Source organism: Coturnix japonica, chromosome 3 (assembly GCF_054131305.1).
Source record: "Coturnix japonica strain WE chromosome 3, WE-NBRP24, whole genome shotgun sequence".
NCBI lineage: Eukaryota > Metazoa > Chordata > Aves > Galliformes > Phasianidae > Coturnix > Coturnix japonica.
In genome coordinates this window covers 77,048,988-77,067,270 of record NC_140665.1, presented here as the reverse complement: position 1 = coordinate 77,067,270, position 18,283 = coordinate 77,048,988, and the positions used below count along the sequence as shown (strand labels likewise).

General features: G+C 36.9%; 1 long non-coding RNA gene across 3 annotated transcripts in view; it reads left to right on the top strand.

The window, feature by feature from the left end:
- Positions 1-3,454: 3,454 nt before the first annotated feature.
- Positions 3,455-18,283, top strand: part of LOC107312039 (uncharacterized) — a 51,118-nt gene continuing 36,289 nt past the window's right edge. The window contains exon 1 of one of the 3 annotated variants that reach the window (XR_014944882.1): positions 3,455-3,713. This is a non-coding gene — a long non-coding RNA (uncharacterized LOC107312039). Of the gene's footprint in view, positions 3,714-12,407; positions 13,157-18,283 lie in introns of those variants that run through there. The other 2 variants (XR_004306798.2, XR_014944881.1) reach the window with 2 other exon arrangements.

The following is an 18,283-nucleotide window of genomic DNA, read 5'->3' as shown; positions in this document are numbered from 1 at the left end:
TTCTGAGAACATAAAAGACTTGCAGAGTTGATGCAGAATATCCATAAAAAGAACACACAATAACTGGCCCCAATAATACGCAGAATTGGATTTTGAAATTATCATCAGTTATTCTTTTATTTTTACTTGGTTCAAACACAGCCCTAAAGCCAAGAAAATATAGCACATAGTTTCAAAATAAAGAAGTTTTATGGGTATTGGTAAGTTCATTAGCACGCTGTGTAGTGTAATGTATTGTATGTGTAAAATCAGATATTTTTTCTGAATTCCTAGAACTCATAAAACTTAAACTTATTAGAGTTATTCAAAACAATAACAAAACAAACACTTTATGTTCTCTATGTAATGGAATTGGGATTACTTCACATTCTTTAATTAATTAGCACAGGACTTGGTGGTATTTTTAACCATCAACCATAAGTAACTACTATAGAGAAGTTCTAATATTATTAAGAACATAGCCTTAATCCAGCTCCTGAAGTATTCTTAATTTTACTGTCTTTGAAGAAAATTGTTCATGAATTTCTTATTTTCCATATTAATGCATATAAGTACATATAAGTACCATTTCTATGGTATAAATTCAAGTGCAACACATCACAAAGGGAATGCATGTTGTATTTGAAGCCAGAAATATCTGCTTATGGTGTGTAAAAACAGGAGATATTGAGAAAATCATTATCTTTCTACATGTTACATTTTTTCAGTATTAAAGTTGGGAATCTCATAAATTAAGCTAGTATTCAGCTGATTTTTATAAGCATGGCTAGACATGCACAATCATTGGAAATTTTGGGGATGACAGAATTAGTTCAGGGGCCATAAGAAAATTGCTTAGCTCAGGTGTCTGCATACAGGGATTCTGAACGTACTAACAGCGAACTTGCTAAAAATCTCCAAATGCTTTTTAAAGCAGACTAGCAGCTTCTTTTATTTTTTGGCCAACTTGCTGGCTGTAAGTTTTGCTTTATATTCAACACAAGATCTTTTTCTTTGGAAACTGTACCAATTTATTCTGCACAGTTGCTGTATCTGAGTAATAACAGTCAAACTGCTACAGAAAACAGCTGGTTACAGTCCAAGCATGTTTGACCTACTGGAAAAAAAGTGATCCCGTTCTCTTTGTCTTTTTCAAATAATCAATACCAGTGTCTTCATTAACCACGTTCTCTAAATCTCTGAGCATTATTGCTACTATCATCTGGATTGTCCCAACCTGTACTTGAACAACCTGTTTCCTTCAAGGATTATCTTTGAACTGGACCTGCCAGAGGTCTTTCTTCTGCTGCATGCACTCAAATACTCACCTGCCATGCCCTGCGTTGGATTCTCTGACAAAACAACCTAGGAAACACTTTATTTTACTGAATTTTACTGGTTTTGTTGAAAAGCTTCTGTGGTGAATCTTGGCTGGCTTCCAGGTGCTCTCCATTTTCTCAGTAAGAGAGAGGGAGTAAAAACCACTTGTGGATCAAGAGAAACCAATTAGCATTACACCAGTAACTAAAATAGACTGCATATGTGGAAGTTTAATTTATAGACAGTTAATGACATGGTAGAATAGTGAGAAATAGACTAAAATTGACTACCTCTTTTCTTTCTGCACCCAGTTTTGGAGTCCTCAACACAAGAAGGACATGGAGTTGTTGGAGCGGGTCCAGAGGAGAGATACAAGGATAGTAAGAGGACTGAAGCACCTCCCCTACAAGGACAGGCTGAGATTGCAGGGGCTGTTCAGACTGGAGAAGGGAAGGCTCTGGGAGGACATTATAGTGGCCTTCCAGTACATGAAAGAGTGCATACATGAAGTCTGGAGATGAACTTTTCAGAAGGGTATGTAGCGACAAGATGAGGATAAATGGCTTTAAATTGGAAGAGGGCAGATTAAGTCTAGATATTAGGGAGAAATTCCTTACTGGTGGTGAGACACTGGAACAGGCTGCCAAGCGAGGCTGTGGATGCTCCTCCCTGGAAGCACTCAAAGCCAGGCTGGATGGGACTGTGAGCAACTTGTTCTAGAGGGAGGTGTCCCTGCCTATAGCAGGGGGTTGGAACTAAAGGATTTTAACAGTCTCTTCCAACCCAAACCATTCCATGATTCAACAACTATAATTCTGCAGCTCAGCTTTACTCCTGATTCTTTTACCTCCTCCCAGGAATGGTGCAGACAGATGGGGAACTGTAATCTTGTTGCAAATCTTCCTAGTCTACTCTCAAGCACTCATTTTTTCACCATCATTCCTACTTCAAAGATAACTACTACGATACTGGGTGAAGTAAGTTAAAATGTAACTGAGTTAAATAAATAAAATCTAAGATAATTAAAATACTGATTGGATTGGATGACAACAAATCTTTGACTAGTCTTACAACAAATGTTCTCTGATTTTAGTATTACTTTTGAGAGAATTTTTCCACCATTCTATACTCATTTCATTCTGGCTAGATCATATTTCCTTTGCCTTCTTATGAGAATGATATATAAGGCAGTGTCAAAAGTCTGATGAAACATACTGAAATGTACTATACTGAAATGTTCTGTACTGAAAAGTCTTACGAAATGTACTTGAAATGTACTGCTTTCGTTTATTCACCTAGTCATCTACCCTGCCAAAGAACTTAGTAAGATGTCTTCTAGAGTAATTAATTCTATTTTTTATTACTTTTTTTTTTTTTTTTCTTTGGGGGAGGGGAGGGAAAAGGGAAGGCGGGGGGGTCTGCCAAAACCAGTGATATATTGAAGGCTAGTTTAAAGTACAAGCATGCAGCTGTTTAGTTTGCATTTGCAATCCCAAGTGTCTTGGCCTCTTTATACACTCTGATTCTCTACCAATTCTCTAACTGGACACCTTCATCACACTTGATTTCCTTTTACTGTTGTACAGCCGAAAATGAGGTGGTAGCTCAATAGCCGCTTCATTTCACTCATTTTAAATTAGTTCATTCGTTAACAATTTTTTCCAAAGTAATAACTGTGAGTTTATTTATTTATTTATTTTTCTTTGTGTGTGTGTATATGTGTATGTTTGTTTATGTGGACTCCACTCAGCTGCATTAATCTTGACTGACACCCTGTGTTTACTAGATATGGAGAAGTTCTGAGAAAGTATACAAGAAATGTAAACAAACTGTATACGCTCTTGAGGCTTAATCTATGCTGTTCGACTTTGGCTGAGAATCTGGCCCTGAGCCACCGTGAAGCTTTCAAATTGTGCTACAATTCTATTCTAGATCTCTAGGAAATATGTAGCATTTAAAAAGCATATTATCCATTTGCAAGGTTACTGTTTGCCTTGAGCTGGTAGTTTTGTATGTCTGATGTGAAGATTTTTAATCTTACAACATCAGTGAAAATGTGAGAACTATGTTCCCACTTTCCTATTGTGTACTTTAGTAGTTACCATCTGGAAGAGAAAGAAGCTGCTGTTAACAGACAAGTCCTTTACCAGACACGATGAGGGGAGGGGGTGAGAAAAGTGGCTTGAAATTAGTATTCTGCTTCCAGATCTGAAAGCCAAACCTACTCCTGGCATGTCTTAGAGCAGCCTGGGGGATACACTAAATAATTCTGGCTTTATGCCTGGTAATGACTCATGTAAGCACTCTTATCACAAAGAGACTTCAGCAGAAGCCAAGGATCAGACCTTATTTGTGTATCTGTGTGAATGACAGCAGAATGGAACGAAGCAATTCTTCATCTTCTTTTTCTATAGGTAAATGCTTATCTTGTTCCTCTTTAATGAAATGTCTCGTATAGGAAACAACTAGATATCAGCTATTCTTGAATTAGCTTTGGAGTAGTAAACAACTTACACATGCGAGTATTCTACAAATCAATCTGTGTGAATGTAGAATGTCATTTTGGAAAGAATGTGGACTTTTTCTAAATGGGAGTTATCAAACTTTAAGCCGTAAACTGTTAAAACTCCACTTTATAATGTGTTGGATATTACCATTTCCTAAGGAATGAGAGTTGAAAAAAATGAGCAGCTCTGCTAGACATATGTAATACTTCGTGTCATCACAGTAAGTAGGAAAGACCTGGCATATCATTTGGAACTAAGGAAAATGAGCAGTATATGCGGAACCATTTAGCCTGTTCTCAGAATAATATTTCTGAAGCAAGGCAGGACAGTATAGCCTAAAGCATGCCTTTCAAAACTGAAAGGTAGGCTCAAGATCATGTTGATGGTGAATAAATATATCTTGACTATTGTGACATTTGTGGTACTGTTACTCCCATGAATTTCAGAACTAGAATCCAACAGTTTGTTTCCATATTATTATTATTATTATTATTATTATTATTATTATTATTATTATTATTATTATTTTAAATAGCTAAATCTATTCCAAACAGTAGAAGAATAGCTTTTAAAAATCATTTTAATTTTGGATTTTAATTTTAATTCTCACTTCATTTGTAGGAAAAGCAAAAGAGACTGCTGAGAGGAAATACAGATAAATGCTTCTTAATTTTAGTGGCAAATAAGTATTAAGTAAGTGGTTGCTTGCTGTGTAGATTTTTTTTCCAATGAGGTATCTCTATGCCAGTTCCCAGTCTTTCAGAAGAGATGCTGTAAATCTGGAGTTTTTTGTCTTCTTTGAAAAAAGATGAACATCAATTTCTATTTCATATAAAATATAGACTATTCTTCTAGTTGCTAACAAAAGCAAATAATTTCCACTTTATGGCTGTCCAGTAAAGACCTCTGACAGATAATCTGAATGACTTGAAGGTAATCCTTGAGCCCTCTAATTCCAAGGTTTTGAAGGAAGATTTTTTTTTGGCAGAATTACTGCAAAACTCAAGCTATAGAAAGAGAGGGAGGACAAGGCTGTTCCACCTCTTGTCTCAGAAAGATGCATGACAAGAGGAGGATATCATGGAAGCCAAGACTTAGTGAAAGCCATTCTAGTCCATGACAAGCTTCAGTGAACCTCTGGAAAGTTAGTGAAGATGAATTTATTTGCCAACAGACCATTACATGAGCTGCCCTCAGTTTGGAACAACCCCGTAGATTGTGCTATTAAGAGAGTACAAGTTTATAAGAGACCTAGATATCTGAAGAATGACAGATATAATTTTACACAAATGAAAATTGTCAAATCTTCACTTTTAGGTGTTTTGATCAATACTACTACGTATTCTTATGAGGTAAATGATGATCCCAGTCCTGTATCCAAGAAGATCTTGGACCTAAGGTCACAGTATGAAAACTTGCTTTTAGGATTTCAGCACTCAAATATCTTCAAAGATATTTCACTTAAAGAAAGGATTAAAGTCTATCTTCAATGTTGATTTCCAGAAACTTATTCAGACACTATAGATTTCTTGACTGATATTTTAAGTTTCTGTTTCACTTTGAGCCTGTTTTTATTCACATTGTGATCTCATTTTAGTCAAGATGTTGTACTGCATTCTTGGTTCAGTTTCCTGTTATGATAACATGTCTTACATTCATGAAAATAGCTTACAAAGAGATTGTAATGTGAATGAGGGAATTGGCAAAACAAAGTTTTTGCAGGTAAAAGAAGGAAAATCCTCTCTGACAGGAAAGAAATTAATATTTTTATTAAGGTATTTTTCCAGAGAGAACAGCAAAGACAAAAATCGAAATATGTGAAAATTATAGATGTTTGTAATACCTGTAGTTACTTTACTAGCAAAGTAAAATACCACAACATTATTTAATTCCTCATCCAGTAAAGGGCACATTATCACTAATAGACATTTCAAAAAGATACATAAGTGTGCCAATTAACAGCTTATGAATAGCAGGACAGATATTTAAAACTAATATTCAAAACTCAAAATAAATCTGTGTTGTAAGCTGAAAAATACTCTTAGAGAATCAACCAAGCAAACAAAAAATATTCAGTTGAGGCAATAGAAGAGATATCCTTTGTCCAAATGATGGAAATAAGAGAGCAAAAATTAGAGATGTAGTGCAGCAAATTGCTATACCATAAAGACAAATTATATGGTGCTGGTGGATTTTTAAAACACTGGAAACAGGAACATTGGCAGAAGCATGAGGTATAAAGAAGATATTGTCATCTGTGATAGAATAATGAAATATGTTCTTTGTGTCCATGGTAGCTGCAGAAAATCTGAGGGAATCTACCTTCTACTCTGAAGTCTTTAAAAAAAAAAAAAAGAGAATTAAAGTATACTCAGATGTGAGAGGAAGGGATACTATTTATTTATTTATTATTTAGGAAACAAAAGTAAGTAGTATTCAGTATGGGATAGCACTGAAGTTGTTAAAATGGCATAAATGCCCAACTACTTCTCAACTTCTCAACTATCTGAAGTTGAGAGAATGCTGCTATCTAACTTTTAATAGGCTTTGCTTCTTACACTCTCCTTTAAGATGTACTACTCAGTCAGATATGGGTTACTGGGACAGATGAAACTGCAGCCTTAATCAATATGTTTGCTGTGTTCTGCATTTGTCTCAGAAAACAGAGACAATTGTTATAGCTACTTCGCTTAACTATTTCACATTAGTTGTATTATTTTTATTAGAATTTAAATAAACCACATTTTTATCCCTCGTTTGTTCTAAAACTCATACACAAAATGTTTGTCTTGTCAGTTTGCAACACCACTTGTGTTTGTAGTATTTAATAAAAGTAAAGTTTATTAAGTAGAGCTCATTCAGTAGTGTACGGTTATTTGGAAGCAAGCTTTGTAAGTTTTCTCATTGTGCAAAATCAATTACACAGCATACTAATTAATAAAAAGATAGACATTTGGATCATATATCTGTGATAACCTTAATTTTCTGTTTCCATTATATGAAATCCAAATATTCTTTATTATAGAAATAGAGAAATGGCTCTGACTCATAAATTAGGAGAACATAAGTTTGCTGAAGGTAGAAGGTCACTATGTACTTTAATTTATTAGATGTTTCAAGTTGTTTTATGTTTCATTGTGTTTTGTTTTGTTTTTTGTTTTTAATTTTTTTCCTCACTAATTCTGTGGTAGCTCAGCCTGCATGTATAAACATCCTGAAACTCTTGTTTCTGCTTCAGAATCTTAAACGTGAGAGCACTCTCCTTGTTTTATGCATGTTTTGAACCCTTTTCCTGTTTTTGCTGTCATTGTGGTCATTAGTTAAGCTTGCAGTTTGAATACAGCAAACCAATCAGTTATGAGCTTTGGCTATCAAAGACAACCTCACCCACAGACATGCTCAAGAGTGACAATATATAACCTGGAAGTGGTCCAGATAATAGTATTTGATGACTTGTGTTACTTGGAAATCTGAAAATGCTTTATTTGAGCATTATCTCATTAAATGAAGTGAGCCTAAGGGATTAAATGACTTTTTTTTCAACAGGAAAGCAACCCAGACATTGCCAATAATAGTTGGATATACTATAAAAAATGCTAATAGTAGACTCAGATCTGAATCATGTGAAGTTACGGTATTCATTGAAAAATTTGTCTGAACGTTTATTTCAGGCCAGTCCCAGGGATTTTTGAGATGAGGATCCAGAGAATGTGAGGCCTTCTACATTCACATTGAAAAGGGGATGTTGACAACATATGAAGGGATCCAAGCTTCTCTGGAAGTGCTTTGTACTGAAGCACATTTCCTCTCAGCACCCTGACTGCCTGTGCTGAGCTGGATGTTCAGAGGGGTGGCTTCCCTCCACACATTATGAAACTGATGCTGTCTGGAATAAGTGGGTCTCACCAATCACACAGTGGACTCAGATAGGGAATTCCAATTGTCCAGGAATCTTAGAAGTGATTATGGCCTGGCCCAAAGACAAAATTTTTGGAATATTGCCAAGAGAATCAACTATATAATAAACTGCCAGAAAATATGCCTTAGTTGCAGATGGGTCCTGTCACATTGTGAGAAGTCATCAGATGTGGAATACATGGAGTTCTACACAATAAGCTGCAGAAACTACTGAAGGAGAGGGTATATTGAGACAGTTCGCAGAAGTGAAAGCCATCCAGCTGGCTTTAGATGTTATTGAACAAGAAAAGTGGCCAGCACTCTGTCTCTGTACTGACTCACGGATGGTGGCAAATGGAAGAAAAACAACTGGCAGTGCAGGGGCAAAACAATTACTTTTCCTCAAGTAGCTTTGTGCATATGGTGGGTAATGCAGAAGGATGAGGATGTCCAGTGCGTACCTCAAGGGGATTTAACACTGAGAGAGAATAATCAATGATTTGAATTGTATGACATTAATTACAATACAATCGTAGAATTGTAGAATAGCTTAGGTTAGGAGAATTTAAAGATCACCTAGTTCCAACTCCCTGCTACGGGCAGGATTGCCAACCACTAGATTAGGCTGCCCAGGATCCCATCCAACCTAGTCTTGAATATCTCCAGGGATGGGGTACCCATAACCTCCCTGGCCAACTTGTTCCAGTACTCCACCACTCTGAGTAAAAAATGTATTCCTCTCTTTTAGTTTAAAGTTATTACCCTTTGTCCTATCACTGTCAGACCATGTAAAAAGTCCTTCTCCCACTTGTAAGCTCCCTTAGAGTACTGGAAGACAGCAATGGGAGCTTCCTGAAGCCTTCTTTTCTCCAAAATTAAACAAGTCCAACTCCCTCAACCTTTCTCCACAGCAGAGGTATTGGCATTTCTTATAATATCTAAATATGCACAACTATTGCAGTAGATGTTAATTTCAGGCTGCTGTTAATGTAACTGTAAGCAATTTAAGAAATACAGTCTTTCACAACTTTCTTTTTTGTTTTATGCATTTATATTATTTCTAAATATATAGACTCAGGTGATACATAGAGGATGCATGCACCTGCATGCATACACCTATACAGCTTTCCCTGAGCACTATATTTACTGGTCTTCCCATAAGAACAGACAAGTGTCTGTTAAATATTTTCTGCTCAAAGAGAAATGAAATGGAAGATATTCTAACTGTTGCTTTTTTCAACCATTAAGTGACTTTTATTCAGCATATCATTAGAACATAAGATTATGCTCTACTGCATGACTTTTTCACTAATGTCAACAGTACTTCAGTATCTGATGTAAGAAGTTCTACACTGATAAGTCACAATGCTCAAATTATTTCTGTTACTGCATTAAACTTTTGAGGGAAAGACTGCAATAAACTAATCTAACTGTAGGGTGAACTGTTTAAAAAACAATTCAAAGAGACAGGCTTCTGGGAAAATTTGAGCTGTTCAGGCTTGAGAAGCTTGCTACATAATACCTTCAGTTGAATGATTTTTCCATTTGCATCTTCTTTTTCTAAGGAAATTGTGACACGTCTTGCTCTGAGCAACAGCTTCTTGGAAAGGTGAGACACAATTATACTCATGATGGGTGCCTGCTATTTCCTGACCTTAAGTTACCAGCATGTATCTGCACTAATAGGCAGAGCCTGGCATGCATGATCCTCTATTATTTTTCCCCCTCAGGGCTTTCTTCCATCATGTTGAACAGTTCTGACAAGTGCAGACTGAGACAGCAGGCATCTTGCAAGTGATAGTCAATAGAAGTCTCCTTGACATGGAAGAAGCATGTCAGAACTGGGCAGAATATGGCAAAATTTCACTTCTCCAGATTAGCAGTTCCAGTGTCTTACTGCTATATACAGAATGGAAAAATCATCCTAATGCAGGCAGGTCTATGATATAAATGACAGTTTTTTCTACTTAAAAATTAAGAAATGATCTGAAAACACAGTCTACATGAGCAACATGCCTCACCTATCTCTTACTCTAGATTTCTTGAGCTGCACTGGAATCTGGCCCAGTCCTGATTCATGTCTTCAGAACAACACGGAGTTTCTTGTTTAAATGCATAGCCAAAACATTTTCCCCAAGTATTTTTGAATTCCTGAGAAGCCCTGAAGTTTTTAATCGTTGTCTGAGACAGAAAGAAACCAAATGTCTTGCAAAGTTCTCTCTACTGAGGGAACTTAAACCTTCCCATTTATGATGATGTGTTATATAATCTGTATCGTTTGTCTGTAAAAAGACAGAATCCCATGGCAGAGAATGAGCAGGTTTCTGATTAGCCATTTCTGCCAAAAGAGGTTGAAATTGGGTATGTTTGTGGTGAGATGAGTTCATCACAAATGGCGTTAATAGTGTTCACCTGGAAACAAATGGAGTTCAGTAACAAATAAAGACCAATAATCATGGTCTCCAATGTAAACAAATCATCCTTCCCTAATGGGGAAGTAAATAAGTGAGAAGAAAAGGAACTAGTAAAAGTATTGATAGGGATTTGGGCCAGTGAAGGAAAAAAAAGTGCAATGTGAGACAAGAAGGAAGCTTAAACATTTTCAAGAGTAGATAAAGGGGGATTAACACACTGTATAAAGGAACTAGAAGACATGGTGTATGTAAGGCTGTTCAGAAATAGCAGGAGTATTAGATATTTAACAAAAGGAGCTGGTGCTGTGCAGGCATCCTGAAAAGTTCTCCTAACTGTGTGCCAAGTGTCTTGCATACCAATGCCTGCTGCTTCCTGAACTCAACATGCGTCTCCCAGAGACCTCTATTCCCCATTGTTACTCCTGCATACACCCAGAAGATGGGTCCAGAACATGCCTATCTCACAGTTTTTTATAGATTTGTAGTGGAGATATCAAGCATCATCCTCCCTTTCATGGTGTCCAGAACTGGAAAACTACTTGGCCCAACCAGGTATTAGTGGACCTGGTTTTGTGTCTACATCTACACCCATTCCACTTCCACTGCCAAAAGTGCTTCTCTAGTTCTAACACAACAGTGCCTTTCCCCTGCCAACTTCAGCTTCTTCCTGTTTGAGTTTCCTTCTGTAGACCTGAGGGATGAGAAAATGGTGACATTTACAGCAGTGCAAGTCACTTTATCATTACTACTGAGCTAGCACTGACCATGGACATCTTAAATGTGAAATCCAAAAAGCCTCTTGTAGTTAAGACTGTAATTTTTCTGTTTTTCTGTGCTTTGATCCAGTGGTAAATAGGTGAAGTCTGTAAAATATGCCACCAAAACTTCACCCTCTTGTGTGATCAAGGTGACATCTTTCTTTCGTCTTAGGTCAGGTCTTAAAAGCAAATAATTGTTAATTTGCAGAATGTTCTAATTTCTAAATAAGGCTTTCTAAATACTGATGAACTTTATCAACTGTTTTGGTGTGAATTAAATGTTCTGGTGAGGAACTGATTATATGCCCTTCCAAAAGTATTGCATGGTCCACAGTTTTTCATTTTTTTTCAGGAAAATGACTTCCCTTGTTTAACTGTCAAAGTTTTAAAATAGGGTCTATAGAAATGAGGCATTTCCCACATTAATTAGTCTAAAGCAGAGATATTTTTGTCATTATAGTGGTTCCTCACTGTTAGACATATTTCAACATAAAACTTCAACAGTACAATTTTTTTTTTTAAGCTGAGCAAAAGTACAGCTACTTTAAAGACTCTCACGTAAAGCACATACCATTATTTCTCTGGCTTAGTGAACTGATTTTTACTGTCTTACATTTAAGTGAATGGTGCATATGCTCAAAGTTCCTTTGGCAAGAAAGAAACTAATGTATGCCTGGAACTCTATAATTCACTGAATTGATTGCTCTTTTCTCAAACATTGTAACTATGATTTCAACTATTTTACTCTAAATTATTGCTGTGTTTTTACAAAGATAGAAAAGAACAGAGTTAATAACACAAAATTATTTTTATGTTGTGTTTTTTCATTTAGAAATTGCAGTGTATAAACGAAGAAATGTAAATTCTTGACTCAGTGTAAATTCCTCTGAAATGAGAATACTTCTGAAATTAAATAATGCATGTCAACCCTTTCTGTTATTCCTTTTCAGCTGAATGAACAGCTAAGCTGTACTGAAAAGTTCCAAGCATCTGTCTTTAGGAAAAGAATGCCATGTAACAATGCCCTTTAAAAGAGATAAAATTTGAAAATAGATACTTGAAGTGTCTAAACTAGAGATAAGCAATAACAAAAGGATCATACTTTTGCTCTTTTCTTTCTGCTACACAGATACTGCGATAATAGTTCCAAAACAGCATTCCTGGTGAAATCAAGGCTACAGAGCAGCAGAAGTTGTATCTATGCTGGCAACTGAGACAAAGTAGTTAGTTTATTCTATATGTACCTCCACTGACAAAAAGATAGGCTTGGTATGCTACAGTAATTTGTAGGAGTATCCACAGGGATACCTTACAGTTCAGTATGTTCTCTTTGACCAAGCTCAATGAATTTTGTATTTGTTGCTCAAACTCTCTTGTGTTTTCCAAAGTAGCGTATAGCTGAAATGCTCACAAAGCAATTATGAGGATTTAGGTTTTGGAAAGGCTGAGCTTGAGGTCAAAACAGATGCTTAGCTATTATAAATCTCTTTGATTGCAAGAGCATCAACACAAACTCTGTAAAGGTCTGATCTGAGCTTGTTCAGACTGGAGGAAAGAAGGCTACAGGGCTGCAGGGTGACCTCATTTGAAGCCTTTCAGTACCTGAAGGGAGCCTATAAACAGAGAGGAGTCAACTCTTTGAAAGGGTAGATAACAGCAGGTCAAGGGGAAATAGTTTCAAGTTGAAGGAGGGAAGATTTAGGCTGGAAATCAGGGGTAAGTTCTTTACTATGAGAATGGTGAAGTGCTGGAACAGGCTACCCAGGGAGGTTGTGGATGCTCCATCCCTGTAGGTGTTCAAGGTCAGGTTGAATGGGGCCCTGGGCAGCCTGGTCTAGTATTACATGTGGAGGTTGGTGGCCCTGCCTGTGTGGGGAGAAGGGGCTGGAAATTCATGATCCTTGAGGTCTCTTCCCATCTGCCATTCTGTGATTCTGTAAGAAGAAAGTTCTCTAAAGGTTTGATTGAAATGCTAATGGAGTCATTGAGAGGTTTTCCATTCATTCCAGTGAATTTTAGATCAGACTGCAAGTTAATCTGTTTTTAAAAATAAAATAGAGGTAACCTTGGAAGCAAGTACAAACACACAAATATTTAGAAAAGGGTACATCCCAAGCATTAACCTTCAAATAAAACTTCAAACAAGCAACAGATTTAGAATCTTGAACAACTTTAGGGAATAAATTCCAAAGATTATCACCAGTCTAACAGACTGCTTTCTACTCTCCACTTATGCCTCTTCAGGTCATTAGATCTTTGAGCAAATAGCGCTGATGAAGAGGTAAGCACTCTTATCATTTGATTTCAAACATTTACTTTAGCCTTAGTTATCACCTTTCCTTTTTCCTTCTTTATGGTAACATTGCACTTATAGCCAAGCTGTTTTGGCTATAAGCAGAAAATAGTTCTGTAATAAAAATTTTCTTATGACCTCTTTGAAAAGTTATTTTTACTAATATTGCAAAACTTTTATATAGAGTGTATAAATTCATTAAAATCTTGACTCAGACATATTTTATGGGCAGGAAAATGTTAGTCCTTTCAAGTAAGAATAGAATCACAATACAGGAAAAAGCATTATTCTACATACGCAGCCATTCACATATGAAAAGAGGAAGAAATATTGCAGATATCCAGTTTATGAAATCATAAAAAATATGACTACAATATAAAAAATTTAACGGAAAATAATTGTCAAAGTTTCGTCTTTGTCCAGTATAGAAGAAGAACCAGTTTGTGTAAAATTGTTATAATAAGTGGATTTAAGGTTGAAAATTAGACCTCTTTTAAAGAGAAATTCTGGTTTTGAATTAATAGATTTCCAGGGACAATTTCAGACATGGTGGAAGAGAATTCAGCTTTCCTGGAAAAGCTTAGGTTGAAGGGACCTTAAGGATCATCTGATTCCAACAGCTTTGTTGAAATCAGCAATTGTAATTGGGGCAGGAACATTTCATCCTTGCCTCAGATTAGTATTCAGATTTAATTTTTATATAAAAAAATAATAACACTTTCTGTTTTGGAGGAAGAGTTACATTTTATTATTTTAATTAATTCACAGTTTTATTTTTTTTAAACTACCCTTATTTTGAATTAAAGACCTATAGAGTTAATGTGGGAAAATAATGCAGTATAAGCTTCTATAAAATACACTTACTTAGTCAAATAACTTATTCAGCTGTACTGAAATCAATGTAGTATTTTGGCAACAATTAGTTGTTGCTCTACAAACAAACTTGCATTTTAAAGGACCTTTACCCTCTTGCTGGAGAGCAGTTATACTACTGGCAGTTTTCCTTATGTGCTTGTATGATGATATGCAGCAGAGGAGTTACACTGCTGACTCAGAAAATGTTGTGGCAAAAGGTTCCTGAGAAAAGGCATATGTCAAATGGCAGGAGAAGACACCATTGACATGAATAGCCAAAATAGTTTGTTGCACTCTGAGGCTACTGAAAGCTCTTTCCATTGGTGCTGGAAATTTGCTAATAAGCTTTTTTCCCCCCATATTTCTCATGTTATGTTTGGATTTCCTTCTTTCCCACCTGCTACTCCTTCACTTTTACTGAAAACAGCAAAACTTAATAACCATAAACTTACTGAGATGTGGATGCAAAATCTCCTTGAGCTCCCATGTCCATAGATTCTAATGACAGAAGGATGCAACATCGAATTAAATTGAAGAATTAACTATAATATGGGTGTAGGATGTAACTAGCACTCTCTTGTCTTTAACTGACTCATACCTCTACGTTTAATCTGAGGAATTAAGTGGAAAGGTACCAAGTGGCAATGGACATTTGCTGTCCTGTTTGGAAAATTAAAATCAGCTTGGCCATAATTTTTTTTATACTACTTTGCCAGATTCCAGATGGCTCTGAGTTGTTGTTAAAATTATATATAAATTTTGACAAAATAACCTGTATTTCCAACTGGCTTCTGCTTGAGTTGTTTTCTTTGATATAATACCTAGCAGCAGCTTTGTAAATTGTTAAAATAATGTTATCTTTTTTGTCAGAATACGAACTACATTTTTTCAGTTTCAACTAAAAAGTCTTTTTTTAATGGCATACCAAATGCACTGCTGTGAAAATCTGACTTAGAGTATTGACAGGAAAGTCTGTCATGACAACACACATCTTGATTGTGTTATGAGGGAAACATATTCTGAAATACTTGATTTATTTTTTTTTTCAACTTGAAATTATTTAGTCTGTTGTCATAAGTTTTAGTGCTTTTTGAGAAGAAAATCTGCATATTGAAGTCTCAGTCTCAAAAGCATTCTTCCAAAAGTTGTAAAAGTGAAGCTGAATGAGAAATAAATTACTGAAGCCCATCTAGGAGCCTGAGTTATACTGTCTGTTTCTTGGCACTGTGTCTCTGTTCATGCTGGAGTGTGTCATTCTTTCTGTAAGAAAGCGTAAAAAGCCTGACAGGGTGATGTCAGCACAGACAAGGTGGCTCCTGGCAGCAGATATTAAATAATAGCTGGGCGTAAATGCTGTGAAATGCATTTGGCTGACTGATGGAAATCTGTACTGTGTGACCTCTCGTTGTAAGTGTGTTAGCCTCAGCCAGCAGAGTCCCTGGCACAGGGATGTGAGCACGAGCTTGGAAATATGTACTTACTTCAGGCAGAAGCACAGAGAGACAGCTCCTCACCTACTGCTGGCTCCTCATTGTTCTTCTCTGGCAGGAAACACCCCCTTAATCGGTGAACTTTTTCCTCTGGAAGGAGGAAAGTGAATTAAAGTAGGGGTTCCCAAAGTTTTGTTTCTACTTGATAGCTGGGAAGGTCACAATAAAAGTCAGCTGCTGTTCAACACCTGAAGGTTTCCTTGTTCTCTCTCTTTTCTGTTCCAAGTCCCATGGAGCTGTACAATAAGCCAGATAACCAGTCCTTTTGTTCTCCTGCTGCTGAAGCAAAGGCAGTAGTTACCATGTGGAATGGATTAGCAATGCCAGTGTAGCAGACCTTACTGAAGACTCTTGGGGTTAATGTAAAGGCATAGAATGAGGTTTGGGCCTGGAATAGGCATTCAGTAGTCCAGAGTCTGCCAGGAGTGTCACCATCAACCATTCACCCAGGCCCTTCCATGGGGATTGCAGGCACTTTTGGGAGTCTCTGAGCAAAAAGGGATCAACCTTACACGCTCAGCCTGGACTACTGTGCTGTCACTTCCTTACTTGTTAAAGAATACACCTCTGTGCTTGTACAACAAATAAAACAGTGTTCTGTAAGACCAGGAAGCAAAACCCCACATATAAAGCAATAGACAAAACAGTCCATACTGCTGTTCCAACATCTGGATCTGACTTATGATTTTGCTATTCATAAGTCCTTCCATGTATAGTTTAAAATTTTCCCTGGACAGACTTCTGTAAGAACTGGCTCAATTTCCATTGGTTGCTGAAGCAGGAATTCCCAACTGATTCGTTTCCTCCTGAAAACCAACTGTTGATTCACATTTCAGGTTCTTTGCATTACCCTAATTACATTTGTTGCACCTTGGAATTACTCAAAAACAATATTTTTTCAATTGTTTAAAAAGAAGAGCTAGTAAAGTCTTTCCCCCTGTTTGGGATCATGTAGAATCTCTGATAATGTGTGTGCTTTTTCTGAAGAGCTCCTATTTGTACTGATGATGATAGCTAACTACCCTATAACGCAAGATACTCCCTCAAATCAAAGCAGCCACTTCACAAAATTGAACAAATCCTTATGGAGAAGGAAACGTTTTTAATGCAGAAGGCTACATCTCAAATGAGCTTGGGGACTGCTAAATTCTTCTACTTCCCTACACTCATCCAAACAACTCCTGCTGCTGCTGTTCCCAATTAATTCATTCTCTCAAATGTCTTCCCTTTCCCCTTTCTCTGGCTAGCTTGGCCTGTGAAACTGTGTGTGATATCCTGCCCAGGAGGGATAAATATGGGAGAAGAAGCAGAGCGAAGCAGCCAACAAGGAGATGCAAGTACCCTGGCAGGAGCAGTACGTGCAGGACTTACTTATAAGCCAGCCAGTGGTTAGGAGATGTAAATATTCGGACTGGCACCAGCTGGGAAGCACATAGTGTAAAGGCACATGTTGTCTAATCCCTGGTGAGCAGTGGGGGATGTTCTGTGGGCCAGACCTGGCCTGCAGGCTGTCTGAAATGCAGGCCTCACAATCTAAGCCAGAGAATTAATTTTCCTTCTTGTAGAATAATGAAAAAAGTGACCTTAATGTCCTGAGATATTTTGGAATATGAGATACTATTGCTCAGTTAGTTACTTGGATTGGTAATGCTCCCTTATGTGAATTTTCCAGAGAGTGGCATTCATCACGTCAGCAAGCCATGACTTTCCAGCCCTTTTCCCCTCTCTTCATTCAGCTCTACAGTGCTATTTATTCAGTTAGCATTTCCAGTTCCTGTGATCTCACCTGGAATTACAGCCTCTGCCCCATGGGTTTCATTTTGTACTACAATAATTTTTACTTTAACTAAGGGTGGCATTTTAGAAAAAGATAGTGGCAAATTTTCCAATTAAAACATATACATTGTCTTACCATATAAAGAATACCTCTAGGCTTCCTCAGAAAGTTTGTTTTAACCAGTGCTCCTATGTTACAACCTGCCCCAACCCCCAGCTCTATTAATTATTTAAGGTTGTCAGTCATGTAGTAGTTACCTGTTAATCATTGATATTCTTCACTGACATCGGCATGACGAGATTTTCTACAATTCTCCTCTAGAAAGCTGTTCAGCCAATAAAAAATGTATTCTTGAAAATTAACTCAGATCTTATACTAAAGCCCTCAGTCACAACCACTGGCCTTTTTCAACAGAAATAGGCAATTCCATTTAAAACACCCAAACATTTTTATTTATTTATTTTTTTTAAACTTTAAATTTCTGTTGAAATAAATTCCTATGTATTCTGTATAAGTTACCTCTGATTTTATGCTTTCTATTTGGGTTGGCTTCTTTAAGTTGCTGCTTAGTCTTACTATTTTCCATGTGATCACATATAGGGATCCTGTGGGCCCAGCTTCCTCTGTGCTGATCTGATATTCTCCCGCCAGCAGACCAGTGCGCTTTCCTTTGCTGTCTGGTCTGATTGCTGAATGTTACATGCTTGTGATTTTTTTTAGTATTGCAACAATTCTTTGACCTGTGCTAGCAATGAGGTAGTTTTGTTCCAGGCTAGCCTGTGCTGTCACGTCCCACACTCAGAGATTTCTGTGGCTGGATGCCTGAGATGACTTTATACATCTCTACAGACTTTTCCGACTTCTCATTTCTCCATGGGTATTTTGGTACAAGAGAAAACATACAAGGAAATTCTACGTAGCTTCATTCTATTCTCAGATTGTCACGTCTAGCACTTAATGACCGTTCTTTCCTAAACAGAGCATTTTCCCTGG